We start from the raw sequence: 21,101 nt of genomic DNA, 5'->3' as shown, positions 1-21,101 counted from the left end.
ATGCGTGCTTAATCTTAGATAACAAATATTTATATAACCAAGTATATTTTAAAAATTATGTAACTTAAATAACAGTAGTTGTTACATAACACGGTTTCTTAAAATAAAGAACAGGTGTTTTTTTCACATACTAATAAAGTTAAGGTATATATCCTGAGTTAAAACTAATAAACTTTTATATTTTTTTAAAACATATTTAAAAAAAATTAAAAAAGAGTTAAAAACTTTTTTTTAATCAGTTTACTAGACTTAGTTTTAAACTTATCCTAGTGAACAGATTAACTGTTAAGCATGTCAAATTTTGCAAATAATTGAAAGGTAGTTGTTCTAAATACAAAATACCCAACAAGCTTTTAGATAAAAGTATTTTATTGTATAGTAATGTTTTACTTATTGTTAACCAGTTTGTTTTTCTTGCTTACAACAAAGGCCAATTTAGTTGCATTTGATCAAATTACCTGTGATAAACTTGAAACTGCTCACACCGATCTGGATGAAAAATTTGGAGGTTTACTTGAAACTAATTACAATTGAAGCACAAACTATATAAAAACACTAGTAATATAAGAGAAGTTTTAAAATGTTTTGTAACAAACAAATCTTTATTATTAAGTTTAATTGTAACAGTTGGTTAAACAGCTTTTTTTTTACAGCAGGCTACATATTCAGAGTGACAACAAACCCTGGAACTTGGGATAACGCAGAGTCTCAATGTGTTGATATGGGAGGACACTTGATAAGCGTCAATTTGGGAGAGGAAGGAAAAGCTTACCATGAGTAAGTTGGTTTTTAAATACGATTTTTTCAAATGATTTATTTTTTACTAAACTATAAACTTATTTATATACCGGTTCAATAAACAAGTATAAAATAAATTATGAAATCTTTTATTCTCTGAAATTTAAATAATAGAGTATAATCACTTAATCTTAATTCAAACAACTTACCAATTTTCTACACAGTTCTATCCGGAATTTATTAACTTCTCTATAACACATCGGTATCAACGACAGGGGTACAGAGGGTGTGTGGAGAAAAATAAACGGGGAAAAGTACATAAATAAAGAGGGTGACTTGTACGTTTGGAGTGAAGGAGAACCTAACAACGAGTATGCGCAGAAATATGGATCTTATGAAAACTGCTGTATCATTCGCTGGAATTCTCATTTAAATGATGTTCCGTGTGCGTTTATCGCGTTCGGACTGTGCGAAATAAAAACGTACAGTTGTTGAATTTGCTTTAATTTTTGCATTTCTATTAGTTTAAATTCTAGCTAAACTTGATAATAAGTAGTTTGAAATTATGTTTACTTATTTAATATTTATTTTAAAGATTTTGTCTACGTGTATAAGTAATGAATAAGTTTTTGCTTTACAACAGTTTTATGCTTTTTAAATAACCACTTAAATCTAAAAATAGACAGTTCAACACTATTAAAAAGCTATAAACGGTTGACCTTGTCAATACTTTTATTTAGAAACGTTTTACTAGTTTCACAGAAACAACTGCTTGATAAACTGAAATACATAGAATGTAAGTTCATCATTTAAAGTAGTTAAGTAAAAATAAATATTTCTTTAAGGTCCAAAAGCTAACTAGTTTTCAAACTTGTTAATATAGTTGGTCAAATCCTATATGCTAAAGATTAGTTATGAGATTTGTTTAATAGATTCATACAAAGACCTAGAAAATTATTGAAAAGCAATAGGTAAAGTAGTTTTTAAAAATTTAGCTTGTATGTTCGTTTGTTGTAGTAATAACTCAACTAATTGAAATGAGTATTAAAAAGGCATAAAGAAATCCGTTTGTATTATACTTTGCTATAATTTAATTATCGCAAAAAAGTACTCACCACTTCAATAATAAAATTTCTTGGATAAGCTTTGTGAATTCGGGGTAAAACTTGTAGAAACATGGAGTCATGAATATTTCTAAAAGCCGTTAGAGTCTAACGGCTTTTAGAATATAAATTTTAGCATAAATATTATTTCAACATTTAAAAAAACGACTTTGCTCTAAAGTTATTTTAAAAGAACCAAGTTACATTTAGAAGAGTTTACATTGCATTTTGAAAATCAGTGCAGAAAAGTTATAAAAGTCAAAAACTATGTAGCATGTCTTACAAATGAACCAAAAAGTTTGTAATTAAATATTACCGCTGAGTGATGATTTAAAATATGTACTGTCGTACAACAAAAAAAAGCAGTTTTTGCTAAATTTAAAATAAAAGTTTATTCCAAGTAATAAACTAAGAAGTACAAGAATTTTAAATTCTTTAATGATAAATAAGTTCAAGTGTACTTTTCCATTTCTGTTAGTAAATTTCAGTGAGGGAATAAAAATATCGGGAACGGGTCACTTTTGCACGAGCGTCACTTTTGCACGAAGACACTTTTGCACGAGGGGACACTTTTGCACGAGGGTCACTTTTGCACGAAGGGTCACTTTTGCACGAGGGGACACTTTTGCACGGCGACTCTTTTGCACGAGCGTCACTTTAGCACGAGGGGACACTTTTGCACGGCGTCACTTTTGCACGCAGGGTCACTTTTGCACGAGGGGACATTTTTGCACGGCGACTCTTTTGCACGAGCGTCACTTTTGCACGAGGGGACACTTTTGCACGGCGTCACTTTTGCACGGAGGGTCACTTTTGCACGAGGGGACACTTTTGCACGGCAACTCTTTTGCACGGAGGGTCACTTTTGCACGAGGTGACACTTTTGCACAGCGACATTTTGTAACGAACCAATCATTACATTTTATGTTTCGTTTTATTTCAGAAGAGTTAAAGTTAAAGAATTTCAATGTTTTCAGTGACGTCAAAACTAGTATTGAGAATAGAAAATGAGAAAAAGAAGCGTGAAGAAAATTTGAGAGAAAGAGTTTAAAACTTAGCTTGCAGACGCGAGTCGGCGGATTAGTGACGGGAGAGACGCGAGTCGGCGGATTAGTGACGGGAGAGACGCGAGTCGGCGTATTACTACCGGGGGAGAGAACGCACAAAACGACGTGTTGACGATAGGATTGCGAATCGTATGATGAACAATCGAGAAGGGTTTTATTGATAGAATGTGGATAGAATACTTGATCGTCCAGTCTACTTTCTGTACATTTCAACAAAATGTTTAGTAGTTAGTATATGTGCCTACTGGGCTCTTATCAGAAGTCATTGGTTTTAATTTCTTTTCTTTCACTTATTTCACGATGTTTTTATTAATGTTGTATATAAAATCACGTGCACTAATAACTAGTTTTTATATTATTATTTTTTTGGTAAGTACTACTATATCAAATAAAGCCTGCGTTCCATCTGAACGTCTGTAATACTTTAAATAACCGTTTCTTGTTATCTTATTTAAGAGCAGCTCAACCAACCTACCAACATCGTAATTGATGACGGTTACAATTTTTTTTATTTTTTATTTTTTTTTTAACGTAGATAATACTCGCTTTTAAACGCAAGTTGTTGTAAATAACTAAAATGTGGTAGTTTTTTAATGAAATTTTAATTTAAAGTTTTTTTTTAAGTTTTACGTAGAAAAATATAATAACGTACCACAATTCATTAATTTATATTTATTAGCTTAATTTAAATAAACTAGTTAAATACACATTTTTAGTTCTAAACAAAATCAATTTTGAATACATTAAATAAAAACAATCTGAATTTTGTTACTTTTTAAACAGAAAGATAAACTTAATTTAGTAAGGCTTAAAACACGAGTTTTGAGTATTATTTTTACTTATTTTCTCTTGATGTTATAATTAGCATTATATAGCTGTCAAAAAAATATTTTAAATTTATTTTTATTTCAAACAATTGTTGAATTTAAAAAAAGATTTGTTAGTTTATAAAGTGTAAAGGTATTTCATATTTTACCTGATGATTATTTTTGTGTTTTAATTTAGCGTGAGATCAAAAAATCAATAAAATAGCGCATTTTTCATGGTTTAAACTTAGATTATTTCATTACCATAATGTTGCATGATCATTATAAGCCAATGAGAGAGTAACACTTGGAATTTTGAACTTATGTTCATCAAAAGTATCAAGAGATGCTTACACCAGCATTCAATGATCATGAAATAAGCCAATTAGAGCCTAACGTTAATGTCTTTGGAGCGTTAGGTTTTTATTTTTGTTGTTAGTCAATGCATTTAAATACTTGATGATGATCGTTCTACATCAAAGCGTAAATAAATATAAGTTTGTGGTTAAAATTTTGCTTTTTATGTTAACCTTTAAATTTTATATAATAATTTTTTTATTTTGTTATAAAAAATATACTATATGTGTTATTTTATTTTTTCTTAATGTGTCTTCCAGTTTAAGCGGTCTAGGTTTTGATGCCTAGGTTCATCATATGAACAATAAACTTGTAACCGTATAGTAAAATATATAAAAAGGCATAGTTGTTAATTAATATATTAAAATTCAAAATAAGCTAGAACAACTTACTTACACTTAAAGTATTTTTTATCCTAGTTTCTAAATGATTTAACTTTATTGTCCCTGGTATGAATCTTTTATAAATAATTTTGTTTTATTATTTCGTTAGTTTGTTTTTAACATTAACTTATACTTTTTAAGATTTTAGATCTTTCATTTTTTGCCTTTAATATAGGTATATTATAAAATTTTAGTTTCAGTTTCTTTTTATGTTACAGACTTGGTAGTAGCTAAAAAACTTTTAATCGGCCTGCATGCAAAATTTATTTTTCGTGCGAAAAAGTCATCATGCCAAAATGTCGCTGTGCGAAAATTTCATTGTAAAAACGTAACGTTGTGCAACAATGCTGCCGTAAAAAATTGTCATCGTGAAAAAATGTCGCCGTGCAAAAGTGTCTCCTCGTGCAAAAGTGAAGCCGTGCAAAAGTGTCACCTCGTGCAAAAGTGACCCTCCGTGCAAAAGTGACGCCGTACAAAAGTGTCCCCTCGTGCAAAAGTGACGCTCGTGCAAAAAAGTCGCCGTGCAAAAGTGTCCCCTCGTGCAAAAGTGACCCTGCGTGCAAAAGTGACGCCGTGCAAAAGTGTCCCCTCGTGCTAAAGTGACGCTCGTGCAAAAGAGTCGCCGTGCAAAAGTGTCCCCTCGTGCAAAAGTGACCCTTCGTGCAAAAGTGACCCTCGTGCAAAAGTGTCCCCTCGTGCAAAAGTGACGCTCGTGCAAAAGTGACGCTCGTGCAAAAGTGACACCCACCCAAAAATATCACAGCTCTATTTAACTTTAACAAAACTAATGTTTTTTTATTTACCACCAGTGGGCGCTAGATAGTTATAACAATTTTGCTATAAAAGACTATAATTTCGTAATGACTGAAGTACAACAAATCAAAAAGAATATTTCGTGTCAGAGAGCATCGTACAGTCCACAAAGGGGGATCAAAGCCAACAACAGTCGTTGCTTAACTTAAATTTTCGTTGAAAATCAACCAGTCGATATATTTTGTCACAGAGGATTTAAGTTTTGAATATACAGCAAGTTATGCGTTCTATAAAGAAAATGGCATAATTTCTTATTTTGATAAAAAAGTTTTTTTCTGATTTACGAAAATCATACTTGAAAAAAAAAACTTACAAAGGGAGAACAAGGAGTTGTTGCGAAACAGGATGAAAAAACAACATCAAAAATATTTTAGAGCACAGCCAATTAAATCATTATGTTACAAGATAAACGCTAAGACAGTTCCTCCAATGCAAAATGCTGCAAGTGCGAAAATAAACAATATGCTGACAATCAAAGACGGTCGACATCAGTGTAAAGATTGTACCTATCAAATTTAAGCATCCAAGAGGACGTCTCGTATTTACTACTTTATCTTAATATTAAAAATGAAAAGGTACCTTAATTATAGTTTGAAAACGCAGATGTTGCTTTGTATTTAATAATTTGTTGAAAGGAAGTTTTTCGAACCTAAAAAGTGAGCATTTGCTACTAAACTAATACGAAACAGAATGCAAACTAAAGTTATTCGAGTTTAATTGTCGGTTACAAACTACGCTGAGGTATTCTCTAACCCAGTGGTTCCCAACCTTTTTGATGCCCTGCACCCCTAAAGTCTCTTAATTTGATCTCGCACCCCTAACCTTATATGCTTTAATTATTTATTAACAATTTGATTATAAAATCATCGATTTCATTAATTAATAGTTTGTATTTTAGTTTTTATGATAATGTACTATATTTTTAAAGAACTAGCTTTGATTTCAGCAATGACTTAATCCAAGACATCCGAACTTAAAACTTTAATTCGATTTTGAATAATATAATAAGATAGCGGCACTAACTCAAGCTTTTTTAAAGCTTCTTTTCCCAGAACATCTTCTGTCATTTGTAACACACATGGCTTTATCAACTCTTCAGCAATGAGGCTTTTTGGATTTAGCTATGTTATACGCCACATGGTAAGAAGCCAATAAAAGAGGTTTGCCAGCAGATACAAAACCGAACTCTGAAAGTGCTCCTCGTGATTCATAGCCGATCCTTTTACATTTCAATGGCTTAAAATCATGACCTAAAATATCTGCTCCGTTTGTTAAAATGTTCTTGCAACTTAGATGGCTTCAAATTTGAGTTCGAAAATACAATGTTACATAACATGCATTGCGGTTTTTGCAGGCCTTCAACAATTTCAGTGCAAGTAAAACCAAACTGAACATAACTATCATTCCACTTCCTTATCTTTGACATGATTGAATATTTATTTAATAAAATGTATTCTAAGAAAAATTCACTTACTAATCATGTAAAAAGATATGTATAAAAGTAAATACAAAAAAAGTTTGTATGCTTACAACATAAATAGAAAAAAGTACATTGAAAAAGGTAAACCGTTTAAGTTCAAAAAAAGAATGAATAGAAATAAAGTTGATGCATTAAATACTTTTACTGATCTATAAAAATTGGTTACACTAAAGCTAAAAACAAGTTTTCTTAAATGGTATGACATACAGTAATTGCTGTGAACTTTACAACTTACTAATGTTAAATCTTTAAGCACCACTTTCTGCACAACTAAGATTAATTAAAGATTACTTTATATATGTAGTAGACTTAACAGAACCTGTTCTAAGCAGCTAATAAAAAAAACTGCTGAAGGTACTAATTTTTATCTAAGTATTTCAATTAAAATAGATGCTAGCTCATATACTATTTTAAACAATTAATGGCCAGTAAAAAATTAAAATTTTTAAAGAGTAGATGATTAAAATTCACAGGTGTAAATCTCTAAGAAAACTTTACTGAAATGTTAATTCTAAACTAACAGCTATTAGATAAAATTAGTAAAATAAATTTACTTCTAGAAAAGCGCTCTTGCTATATGACTTAATAAAGAAATTAATTTATTCAGAAAATTAGCGCCAACTTATTTTTATAACGAAATGTACTTTTTAACTTTATCAGAGACTGAAAATCTCCTTATTTATCAAACAAAAATGAAAAGCCATCTCGCACCCCCTGGAATGCTGCCTCGCACCCCTGGTTGGGAACCCCTGCTAACCTCTTTGTTTACCAAATAAGTTGTTTTTGAGATTTTTTTTTGCAATACAAGACATAAAATGCTAGGAAATACTTGACGCGAATGTCATTTATAGATACACCTGCTCTGCAGATCAGGGCACCTCCTACGTTGGAGAGACAACGACACAATCTTTGCGACGGACCACTGTTGAACGGACTAAAAACAGCTCAATACACCTACTTTAGTTGTACACACTTATGACATTGTACAAAATTTTATGAAAATGATAATTAATAAACGAAAGATCTCTTGCTAAATATTTTTGTGTTGCATTGAAAATGTTTTCTGTCAAAGGTCTTAACAATTTTTTATTTGTCAAATTATCAAAAGCTGTACGATTCTAATCTAAAAAAGGCAGACTACCTGCATGCTTTCCATTCTGAACAAATTTCAAATTCATTTAGCACTTAATAAAGAAATTTAGTATATTTTTGAAAACGTTTGATAAATTAAAAAAGAAAATGAGTAATCTAAATTTCATATTCTTAGTTGCAAGTGGTATATAAATATATATAGGAAATATTCATTAGCAGTACTGAGCCACAGACACCCATTACTGCAAAAAGTCTTCGGGGTCGAAACTAGACTAAAGTACCTTGAGTTAATTTCACAAAAACTGTTTACAACACAAGCTTTGACCAGGCACCATTGTAAGCTTTAGGCGGCATGACACCTGTGTTTCAGTTTTAAGATATGAAATATAATAACAAACAAAAAATTTTAAACAGCTTGTTATAACACTGATTGGAAATGTTTAAATTCCAAAACGAGTTGTTTTAATTTTGTAAGAAACATTAGTAACAAGACAAAATAAGACAATCTTAATTGAGATTATACAAAATAGTGTTCTCTTACTAAAAGCTAATATTGATACATGCATGGTTCAATTCTTAACTCTCAAAACCTACATATTTATCAAAATTTTATTTGGAAGTTATAAGTTATTGTTTTATTTAATGATCGAAAGACTTGTAACAAAATCAATGTTATAAAAAATGTTACCTCAAGAAACATTTCATAAATTAAAACGAAAATAAAAGTTCAACTACTTAGCATTTGTGCTAAAAAGTATTGAAAAAACAAGGAGGGTTTTACGTGTTGTAAAGTTTAAAAACTTCAAAACTATTTTTTGTTCTAATTGTTCTCTTTCCATTGTTCAGTTTTATTGTTTACAGATGTTGTCCAACTAGCTTAAGTAAACGCTTTTGTTGTAACCTTATTTTTAATTATATAAAAATAATTGCTAAATATAAAGACACCTGATCAATAACCTCCTCAATGGCAAAACAAGAGATTACAAAAAACTTTCAAAGAAGTATTTAGAAACTGAAGTTTAATTTTTATCTAAATAGATAAACGTTTACAACTAAGAGCATGATGTATGTATGAACAAAACTTGTCAACCATTTTGCTCAAACTTCAGATTTGAGAATTATAAAAATCAGTTCGGTTAAGTCATGTAGCTTGAAGAAATGTACTTGACAAAGTTTGAATATAATTTTCAATTAGATAGAATATGAAGAATAGTTTAAATCTTCTTCGCTTGTATGCTTAAAAGGTTATAAAAATGTTTATTCAATTCTTGTTTAAATATGTACCTCGGTTAAGTAAATAAAAGCTTGTGTAATAGATTGTGCATCTTTTAAATAGAAGCTATAGCTGACAGAAAAATAATAAAAGACAATAAAAACTCAAAGTATTTATATTTTTAGACAAGACTCACTGTTTCAAACCAATTGATCAGATAAAAGTCATAAATAAAGTTTTATTAAAATACAGTTGTCATAACACTAAAAATCCTTTAGTTATTTGTTATTTTCTATAAGTAAACATTTAGTAGAACACAATAGGAAGTTATTAATGTCTCTCTAAAGTTATAAATATTATTTTTATACAGACAGTAGAATACATTCCTAAACTTAAGAGCAAGTGATAATATTGAAAAGTTCTTGATAACTAATTTCCAAACATTTTTACTTGTGCTGACAATAAACTTACCAAAGGATTCCCATTAAAATAAACCAACCTGTGCTTATATTTCATCAAAAACTAAGTTCGTCGTGTATTGACTAGTTACAAAAACTTACCAGACATATATTTTATTGTTATTCAAAAAAATTATTAGCTTTGACCTTTAATGCACGCACTTATATCTGAAATTAAACAATGCATAAAAACAGTTCTACTATCGAGCGTTTTATATCAGCTTTAGAAATTGTAGTGTTTTTGTAAGAAACATGAATAACAAGACAAGATAAAATGATCTTATTCAATTAAACCTCATAAAAAGCTTGTACTGTCATTTCAAACAGAAGTGTATAATTTTGTAATGTAACATAAATTTGAATACTTAAAGTAAGCTGTTTCCAAATTTTAGACAAGCGAAAAAAAATTATTCTAAAGTAATGCTGCATTAGTTTTCTGCTTCAAATCAAAAGATTGGAAACAACCGATTATTTTGATGACAAAAAGTAAATATAACATTCAAATAACACCTCAATGTATAGAAAACTAGAGTGGACCATCTTTAATGGCATTTTATTTAAAAATAAGTTATAAAAAATTTACTCCTTAGTGAAACTTTAGACTTGAGAATCATTAAAAAATTGTGCTCATAGCTTGTAGTGATTGAAAATTCATTGATGATCCATGTTAGCAACAACAGAGTTTGTATAATATCAAGCTTATCAATAATACTCAATAAAATAACGTTTACTTTGATGTATATCATATATACTATAGTATAGTTTTGATAATATAAATGATAGAGAGAAAAAGCAACTTACAAGTGATTAAAAATTTTAAAGTAAATAAGAAAAATTTTAACTGAGTGTCGAATTTGCTAAACTATGTATGACGTAATAATCCGTTGGGGCTCATATTTTGACATAACTTGTTTCAGTAGGATGTTTAAAACTAGCTTATGTATAAAAACTGTTATACCTTTAGTTAATCATTTTAATTCAATTAAGCACATACTAGAAGATCTCGTTTTTTTAAACGAGTGAAACATTGTATTGTAATAAAATTTTAAAAATTTATCATTGAATCATTCTCCTTTTTAAGTCGAGAACTTTGATTGCAACCTTTAAAGCAAAAAGTACACATACTAGGTATTAACTGCTTTTACAGTTCAAAATTAAGATTATCAAGTTTTAGTAAAACGTGCAGTCTAAATTATTAAAATCATATGTTTTAAGAACTTAGAGAAAACTAGGTTAAAAAAATTCGAATTTGTGTTAGTGTATTTGCTTTCAGTTAGGAATATAAATTGTAAACTGCTTATTGAGTAAGAAAAAATGTATAACTATAGTAAGCAAAGCTTAAATTTGTGTACATCATTTGCTATTTAACTATATGCAAATATTTTTGTGTGAATAATAAAGCAAAATATTACTTTAAAACAACTAAAAAGTCTCTCATACCAACACAGGTTAGTACTAAGATTCATTTATTCCTACTTTTACTGACTCAAATCGTCTGAAGAAAATATAAAAGAAAACAAGTCATAAATTCAAACAAATAGTACTTTAAAAATGAAATAATTACCTATTATCTTACAGGGAGTGTTTACTACTTTATAATTAGAAACTGAGTTGTATTAAAGTTTTCTCTTGACTCTATATTTGTAACAGTTTTTTGAGAATTAAATACACTAGGACTTCTTACTATTTAGTAGTTATATGCAGACTGTAGAACGTATTTGCAACTGAAGTTTATACAAAAGCTTTGAGTAGCTTGCTTATGAGTATTAAATGTAAAAGACATACTTTTTAATTGAAGACAGAAGTATGTGACAAGACGAAAAATATTTTAGTTTTAAAGCTGAAGCTAGATAAATGAAAATAGTTTTACCTTTCAAAAGACTTTCAAAAAATTCAATTTGAAGTTAAGCAGCTGCTTAACTTTATACAAAGTAACTAATACTTATATTAAGTTGTAAATGTAGATAGATACAATCTTTACAAAGAGTTTGCATTTAGTGTGAAAGTTTTTGTCAATTTGATGAAATTGCCCCAAACTTATTATGACGTAACCATCAAAATGCAGTTTAAAAATTTAGATAGTTGATATCTACAGGAAGCTTAAAACAAGCTTTGAAATATATATTAATGCTATATATATGTACTAATGCTATTTGATAGATTTTTTATAAATACAATCACACGTATGAAAGTTTAACTTAAGCTAAAAGTCTTAAATAAAAACAAGATTGTAAATGAAACTTGTTTAATAACAAAAAACTAAATCTAAAAGAAATATAATCGTTTAAATTGATTTTCTAATAGTTTGCTATCAGTTCTTCTATTTTTTTTGGCAAGCTGTTTTTTTTCTGCAGTTATTTAGCTATAAAGATGTTATTATTTAAAACAGCTTGTATAAAATATTTTAGGCACACTTAGTTATATCTTTTTAGCAAACTTACCAAAAAGCCATACTGAGCCTAATTAAAACAATTTTTAATAGTTTCAAACTTCAGCTAATACTCATAGAAAGTTTTAATAAATTCGAATTACAAGCTAAGCACTCAAAAAAAGGTATCATCTGCAATAGATTCCCAAAGTAAAAAAAAATTCTTTAAGAATACATTGCATGAATATTTAGAGATAAAACTACTTTAACTGCAATTTATAAAACACCAGTTTAAACTGAATAATAAAGTACTTTATTTACACGTAATAAATATCGCAAAAACTAATAAAGACAATGATATTTACTATTTATAGTACTAACTGTATTTATTTTGTTGCGATAAATTGTGTTTCAATCTGGTAAAGTCTTTTCATATGTTGGGTAAGAGTTTAAATAACAAAATGACTGTATAGTAAACATTTTTAAAGCTTCAGACCATATGCTTCTAAAAATAGCTTAATGGTCAATATTAAAATAATTTATCATAACAAATTAAAAGTTATATATCATTCGAAGTTTATTTTAACACTTTTTTGTAAATTGTACATTACTTTTAGTAATTAAGTACGGTATAAGTAATTTAATGTCCTATTTACTTTTTAATTAAGTTGATCTAAACATTTCTTTTAATAATAGTAGTTTGGTAATAATGATTACTTAACCGAAGTTACAATAATTTTAGTCAAAGTTAATAACTTAGAATTTTTAAAGTTTTGATAAAAAATTATGTGTGTTTAAAGGCTTTTTAGTTGTAATATTATTCTATTTTCCGATTTTTGAACAACTTTTAAAGATTTTCATGTGCCTAAAATGCAATTTTATAACTAAAATACATGGACATACAAAGTTAATAGTTTAAACTTTCAAACAGCTGAAACTCATAGAAGCAAAACTGCACAGGGACTATTTGTATGTATTCAGTTTGACAATTAGTTTTACAATTGGTGCCTGATATAAAATTTTACACACAGTTTGAACATATTTTTATATTATTAAATTAAGTTTTAATTTACCGTTATGTGTTTAATTTGCTTACTTTGTTTTTTTTTTAATTGGTAACTTTATGCTGTAATTTAAGCTCAGTTCAGTTTTTTTCATTTACAAAAAAAAGTCTTAATGTTTTTTTTTCAATAACTACTTTTTGACGAGATACAAACAAAACATACCTTTGATAAACTTTATTAGTTCCATGCTTAACAGTTTTGTTAATATCCTATTCTTAAGTATTTTAGCTTTAAAATAAGCAAGATTAAAATAAGTAATCAAAAACTAGAACAGTTCTAGAAACATAGAAAGTTGTATATATATTATTTTATTACATAATAAATTAAAGCTAGCTTTCAATTGAAATTTTTTATATAACAGCATTCTTGAATTATAAGTTAACTTTAATTTATTATGTTCTTAAAATATATATATCTAATGCACACAAAGAAACAATAAAAAGTGCATTAAAAGATCAATTAAAAATACAAAAAATAGATACGAACTTTAATAAATCTTGAGCGCATCTAGACAATAAAAGTTTAATATTTTTTATATAAGTTTGACAATATGGAATGTTCAGCGTATACCAAAGTTTTAAACTAAATATTGCAAAATACTTCTTTGTTTTCTTTTCCAAAATGTAATACATACCCGACATCAATTCATAAAATTGTCTAAAAGCAATATTAACATTATTTACAAAAGATTTTTGTAACTATGAAAAGAATTTTAATACAACATGAATATGTTTGAAAAATAAACGGAACTATTCTATAACAATTACTTATTTTTTATTCCAGAATAGGGATAGTGAACCGGCAACCAGAAAGTAATCGCAATGTGTTTTTCAGAAATTAACTTTTACAAAACAAATAAAGTTTGGCTCTTGGTAAAAATATTTTAAGTTTTCTTATGATCTCATGTAGATTGTAAAAGACCATTTTTTCGCTCTTCAATACAAACCTCAGAGAATCTAGTGTAAGATTCGAATTTATCGTGAAATTTAATAAGTATCCCCTTATAGCCTTTTACTAATCGCAGCCCCAATTTGACTCCTTTGCAGCTTACTGTCCCCTGACTTGATAAATACTTCGCCTCTAAGACGGCAATATGGACCACTTTAGGAAACCCTAGTCTAAGTTGATTTCATTATGATTTATAAGTTAAAAAAAAAAAAGTAATGGAGAAATTATTTTATAATAAAAATATTTTTTCTTTAACAATCTGGTTTCAACATAAAACAAACAACTAATTTTGTAACACAGCTTATCTAAAAAATGCTTTTAACAAAACTATGACATGCATGACAACGACAAATGTTTTGATGAAACTTAAAATAAACAAAAACTGTTTCAGAAATTTATAAACAAAATACTCAGTGTTTTTATATTTATATACATTTTTCAAGTTTTACCTAAAAAAAAGAAAAACAATTAGTTAGCAGCTATTTAAATTTTTAGATCAACAAAATATTTTCAACACTTTTTCTTCTGATATCTTTCCTCTTACTCGAATATGATTTATTAGTTTTATCAATGCAAACAAAAGTAAATGACACTCGTCAAGTTTTGCTTAAAACATTTTGAAGCTTTATTTTTTTACTTTTAAGTTGAGTGAATGAAAGTTACTTTTTTATTCTTAAAAACCAATCAAAAAATTACAATAAGTTTGCAGACTTTACGAACGTATCAGTAAGCTTCTTTAATTTGTAATACGCAAAGTTGCTATTTTAGTTAAAACATTGTATGTCTGCTAATTAGTCGTAGCTAAACAAAAAAAACCTACGTATTCTTGTATTTTACTTTTTTTCTTTTGTGAAAAACAATTTGGTAGAAAAACATGTTACATCATATGGCAACTTAAATAACTAATTAGAGTAAACGCCGGTTAAATAAGTAAACAAAGTTTAATTTTATCAAAAGTTGTTTAATTTATAGTAAACAAAGATCAAAAACACTAGCGAAACATGATAAATGTTTTGTTTAAACTGTTAGCATAAACTTTGATTTATTTGCACGTACAATTGATAACTGCATGGTAAATGTTTTGTTTTTGTACAATACTTAACTAGCATTTGAGCAAAACAAATGTGATTTAAAGTATTAGTTTGTAAGACGCGCCAAAGTGCTCATAGAATTTTTTATTGTATATTAATGTGTTTTTATTTAAATACTAACAACATTTGAATATGTATGATATGTTTAAGAATATTTTAACAAAAAGATAAAGTTTATTTTAACACCTTAACTTTTTAAAATCATGTTGTTTCACAAAATTAAGTTAACTTAATTTATTTAAAACTAAAGCAGTAAGTTTTTTTTTTGTTTTAAAGTGTTTATTAGAGAATGTTTATTGATACTTGCTTCAATTAAGTAAGCAGTTTTATACAATATGATGTTAGTGAATAGGATACTTAATTTTAAACTGAGTAATATAAGTTGAATAAAAGTGGTTCATTGAAAGTTTTAATGAGTACGTATATTATAGAAAAGTTCCATTTTCATAAAGTTCTAACTATTTATGTATTGTGGAAAGTTTTTTATTAATTTCAGTCTAAACATGATTGTTTTAATAAAATTTAAAACATGGTTTAAATTTTTGTTTAAATATAGAAAAGTATTTTTTTATCTAATGTTTTATAAACTGAACTTAAAACAAAAACATTGCAATAAAACATTATTAAAACGTTTTTGACTGATCAAATATCTAACGAAGTTAACTTAAGGTATATAAGTTATACTATTAAATAAGTTTAATGAAAACATTTATAAAAAGTTAGTTTTAAGAAAACAATGGTAATGTACAAACGGTATAGTTAAACTGTTGCTTTTTACAACAAAGACTATATTTTCATGATTTCGATTCGTACACCAGGTAGAAAAGCATTTGAAACCACAACGAAATATGTTTAAATTAAAAGTTATATACCCAGTCAAGGATTAAGTTTCAAAAGTAAAACATAAATTTACTAAAAACTTACAAACACAGATACATATAAAATGAAGCTGTTGTTGGTGCTGGCCACTTTCCTGGTAATTTTTCAGGTTTTTTCAGGAGTTTCAGGATGCGAGAAGCACCGAAGATTGATGGAGGAAGCGAGAAAAAGAGCCGTTAGAATAATTTGTATACTTTGTAAACAATAAGTTTTTAGCACTTAAGTAAAAAAACATAGATTTTTTCCATAAATAGATCTACTAAAATAACGAAATCGATTTGTCTCAAAGCAAATTTAAATAAAAAAATTATAATTCAGTAGTATAATAAGTTTTTACACAACAATGTTTTGCATTTCTAAAGCATTACGACGTCACAAACTAAACTCAATTATGGTCGCATTGAAATAAAAAAAATAGTTTGTATTATAACACTTTAGCTTTATTAGTAATTATCTTTACTTATTTTTTTTTAATAATTAAAAAAAAAATATCTTTTTTATGGTTTAGTTTATTATTTAAAATGTATTTACCCGAAGAGACTGTTTTATTTATCAGAATTTTATTAATGTACTTCCCTTTAAATATTTACTAAACACACTTTATTTTTAAACAAGCTCTACACCACATTAACAGCAAACAAATCAAAAAAATTACTTTTGTTTTGAATTTATCTTTGAAAAATCCCCTGTTTCGAAAACAAACTTCTACTTGCAACAGGCAGCCAGGGAGCTGAAGCTGCAGGAGCAAGCGATCCAGGAAACGAAGGCGCAGTTGGAGGCGGAGGGATACGTGCGGGCGGGGGAGAAGACGCAGGTGGTGGTGAAGGAGAAGCCGGACGAACCGAGGAAGAGCCCAACCAGGGTGCAGGTGAAATTGCAGGGACTGGGCAATAACCAGGGAGCCTACGTCAGAAACTACAACCACGGTACAAATTAATTTTAAAAAGTTTGAAATTTATAAAAATTTAATATAGCTGATCTGAAAAATTAACTGCAATGTAAATAATAACAATTTAGTTTAAACTATTCAACAAACAATAATGAGCGGTTTATTTCAGCTTAAATGGTTTTTAAATTTTGTGAATAACTAAAGTAGTTATTTTGAATAAAAACGTTGGTAAACAACTTTAAAATAATTTTTAAAGCAGTTTTATGTTTAGAGTGTTAATTATTTATTGACTTATTCAGTTTGACATTAAAATTAATTCTTAAGTTTTACAAAAATTTATTATTTTGTAACAACACATGCATACTTTGTACGTTTAAAGTATTTTCAGAGTTTAGTAACAATCTGTAATAATACAAAGTGTAATAAAACAAGTTTAATATTTAGGTGTATTTTTAAGGTTGTTATAGAAAACTAATTTTTCACCGGTTAGCAAAAAAACTTCCCAGTATATTAAGCTAAGTAAAACTTTTTTAACTAACAGGTTTGGCACAAGGTCAGAGATGTCCAGGAACAGGATTGGTCTGTCCAATAGGAAGACAGTGCGTATATAATAGGGGCTGGAAGTAAGAAACACATTTAATTAGTAGTACATAAATTATTAACTAGTATTAGTCTTTTGTTAGCACATTTCAAAACTTTGTTTAAAATTAGTAGGTTATAATGTATTAATTATAAATCTTTTTTTTTCCAGAAAATCTTTAATATCAAATACTTTTAGTTTCAAGTGCAACAACTAGAGTTCTCAAATTGGGTTCTAGGAGAAAACGCAATTATCTTATTTTCTTTATAAATCAATGTTTCACTTTATTTCACGCTCAATTAAATAAAAAACTAAATGAACATGGTTTAAATTATAACAAGGGTTTCTGAGAGAATAAAACTTTGTTTTGTAACGGAATTATTTGAAATAAAGTATTTCTAGAAAAGCTAAGTATATAATTGCTTTAAAAGCAAAAAGGCTATATTAAAGGGCTATGTTTCATTAAGTCTTTAAATAAAAATGTTAAACTTTCATAATATTATTATAAAAGACATTTAAGTCGAGAACTTTAAATTGTTTGATTTAAAAGAAGTTACAATGTAATAATATTATTGAGGAAGATAAAGTTTGGCTAGCTTTTTATAAACTGCAATTTTCCAAATACTTACTGCTGCAATGTAACAACCTTGAACTTATAATACAAACAACACTAATAAGAGCTCACTGCTGTTAACATATAATAAGCTTTTATTTGCTTTTTACTTAGCCTTATTACAGCTGCTGTAAATAAATACTAAGGTGTTGATGTTTTGTTGCGATTGTTAAGCAAAGTACTTTAAGTACCCAAGAAGTTTTATTAAAAATATAAATTCGATACTTATTTTTACAACACTTTACCTGACGACTTTTTTAACTGTTAAATATTAACTAGAATTTCAAACACTTTTAAGCTTTGTAAATAGTTTTTCGTGTTTTAAACTAAGCATAATTTAAGATCTAAAGTAATATATATCCTAGTTGATACTAAGATCTATTTAAGTTTTATTAGAATTTATATAAAAGTATAAGATAAATAAAAGCATGTACTTTTGTAAAAACTATATAACATCAAACATCTAATAAATTCTAGCAAAAAAGGGTAACAAATCTAAGTTAAACTAACGAATAAAACAAATAAAGTCTAAATTTTGTTACACCAAAATTTTAGAACTTTAATTTGTTTTATGAAAGATAACTATTTGAATTCTAAAAAAAAATTATAAAGACTAAAAAAAGTTACTTGCAAACTTTGTTAAAACATTAAATATTTTAGAGCAAAAAAATAAATCTTAATTAAAAATATTTTTACAAGGTTTAAACCATAATGTTTAATATTTAAGTGATTGAAACGGTTTTGGTATTAAACATCAAATTAGTTAATAAAAGTTTAAATATTAAACTTTTTATTTTATGTTTTTAGATGCGAATACCCTCAGTCACAAACATGTCCGGACGGTTTTGAGAAGATTGAAATCACTCCAACTAAATTTAGATGTGAAGGTATTTGTCTTGCTATTTGTACTGAAACTAATAAAACAAAAACTTGCTTGTTTGATCTTAGGTGAAATTATACGTGCTTTCGTTTTATCAAGTAAAGTAAGACGACATACATTCCTTTATGTTATAGTAATTGTTAAAAAAAAAATTTGATAAATTTTAAATTTATAAAAATACGAATCTGTATGTATTGGCCGCTTTTGAAGAAAATAAGTATAAAATTTCCTGAAAAAAAAACAAATTATTTTTGTTCAAAAGATGAGTTTGTAAACAAACGAAGGTATGCATTGTGTATACAAGCACTGGCTTTTATTTTTCAAAAGTACAATGTTAGTATAAAGAAAAGTAAAATAAGAACTACTTTTTTTTAGTATTCTTTTTTATTTCTTTCTATTACCAGATATAAACGAATGCGAGGACGAAGAACTAAACGATTGCGATCATGTCTGTAAAAACTTATGGGGTTCATACAGGTCTGTATTATGTGTTACATTTAGTTATTATTTACGTTTCGGTGATTTCAAAGATTATTTAATATGAAAAACAAGATTTAGTTGCAGAAAAATATAAAATTAATTTTCAAGGAGACATTCTTACTTAACATTATTTCTTTTTAGTTAAAGTATTTTGAAATAAACAAGTATATAAACAATAGTTTTAATATAAAACCTTTATAATTTTAAAAGATGTGAATGTCCTCCGGGTTATCATTTTGTCGATGGGAAATGCGAAGATTTTGACGAATGTTCACAAGTAAGAAATGAACTTTCTTGCTACTAAATTTTATCGTGAAAACATTTCGTATAACTTTATTATTTTAGAAAGTATTTTCTCTATGAAAGAGTTGTGTAATACTTATTTTATTAAAACACTACAACAATTTAAGAAGACAACATATGATAAAACTTAAACCACTAAAGTTAAATTAAAACTCAAGTGGAAGTTAATATTTTCGATATAAAAGGTAAATCTAATGCTATGTTTAGTTGGTTACAAAACATTTAACTTTAACTTCAGTGTTTTTTTTGTTTTAGTTAACATTCAAAATTGCTTTTAACTTTTACAACTTGTTCCAGGTGTACCCGGTATGTCAGCACGAATGCGTGAACCTTCCGGGTAGTTACGAATGCGCCTGCCCAGATGGTTACAACCTCATATCAGAAACCAGATGCTCAGGTACATATGTAGTTGTGAATATGTTTGCCTATCTCATTACTAATACTCATTCATCTAATACATACTTTCATAGTACTTGTTTCAAAGTGTTTACTTAAGTTCACTTGCCTTTTTAGTTTAAACTAGTTTGAATAAAAACTAACGTATAGATACTAAATATAAGATTTAAGATTACAATATTTTAATATTATTTCGACAGATAGTATAATGCATATATACTTATTTTATTGAGTTTTCTTGTAGACATCAACGAATGCACTGATAATCCTTGCGAGGAAGGTACGTGCATGAACTTGTACGGAGGATACCAGTGCAATATGCCCGATGCCTGCCCTGAAGGTTACAGCAGGAACAGAAGATACTCGTTTGGGTTTGTGTGACAGTATTAGTCCAAAATTGTCTTTTTTTATGATCAGTTGTTTTTTTTAACGACCTAGTCCACGCAACTGCTCGTTAACAGATAAAAATTTGTTTAGCACATTGTTATTAAAAATTTTATGTTTGCTCTTTAAAATTACTTGTCAAGAATATAACTTAAAACGATTAAATTCTTTTTGTTGAAAGATCTTTGTTGTTTCCTCTACGATTAAAAGCGTTTTTTGTTATTTACAACCAAATTATTTTTTAGTATTTAACAGGTTTAATAAGTATTGAAAGAAAAATTAGTGACAGAAGAAAAATTATAAACTAAACAGCTACTTTTAAGATCTTTATTGTAGTGCCAAAACAATTCACTATAAATAATTATTCATAGTATAACCGAGCATTTGCAACAAAACACAGCAGCAAAGCCTAGCGGATAAAAAATTTTAACGTAATACAACAGACCGTGCACGATAGACAACTACACGCTGGCATACAACTACCAGAACCCCTTTTCCGTCATGACGTCCAAGTTCAGCATTCACAGCGGGTACAAGGCGGGAAGCCAGGTGGCCAGGTTGGCCTTCCCCAGGGCACAAGGTCACCGGTACAGCTTTAAAATCACCCAGGGAGGAGAATTTTTCACGTCAGTTGCACGTTGAGATTTGTATCAAGTTTACTTTTAGTTTGATAAGCAGGAAATTATATATTTAGTAGTTAGTTATTTTTTAAACAT

Source organism: Thalia democratica, chromosome 2 (assembly GCF_965202585.1).
Source record: "Thalia democratica chromosome 2, ktThaDemo2.hap1.1, whole genome shotgun sequence".
NCBI lineage: Eukaryota > Metazoa > Chordata > Thaliacea > Salpida > Salpidae > Thalia > Thalia democratica.
The sequence above is the reverse complement of the archived record's forward strand: the minus strand, read 5'-3'. Positions refer to the sequence as shown.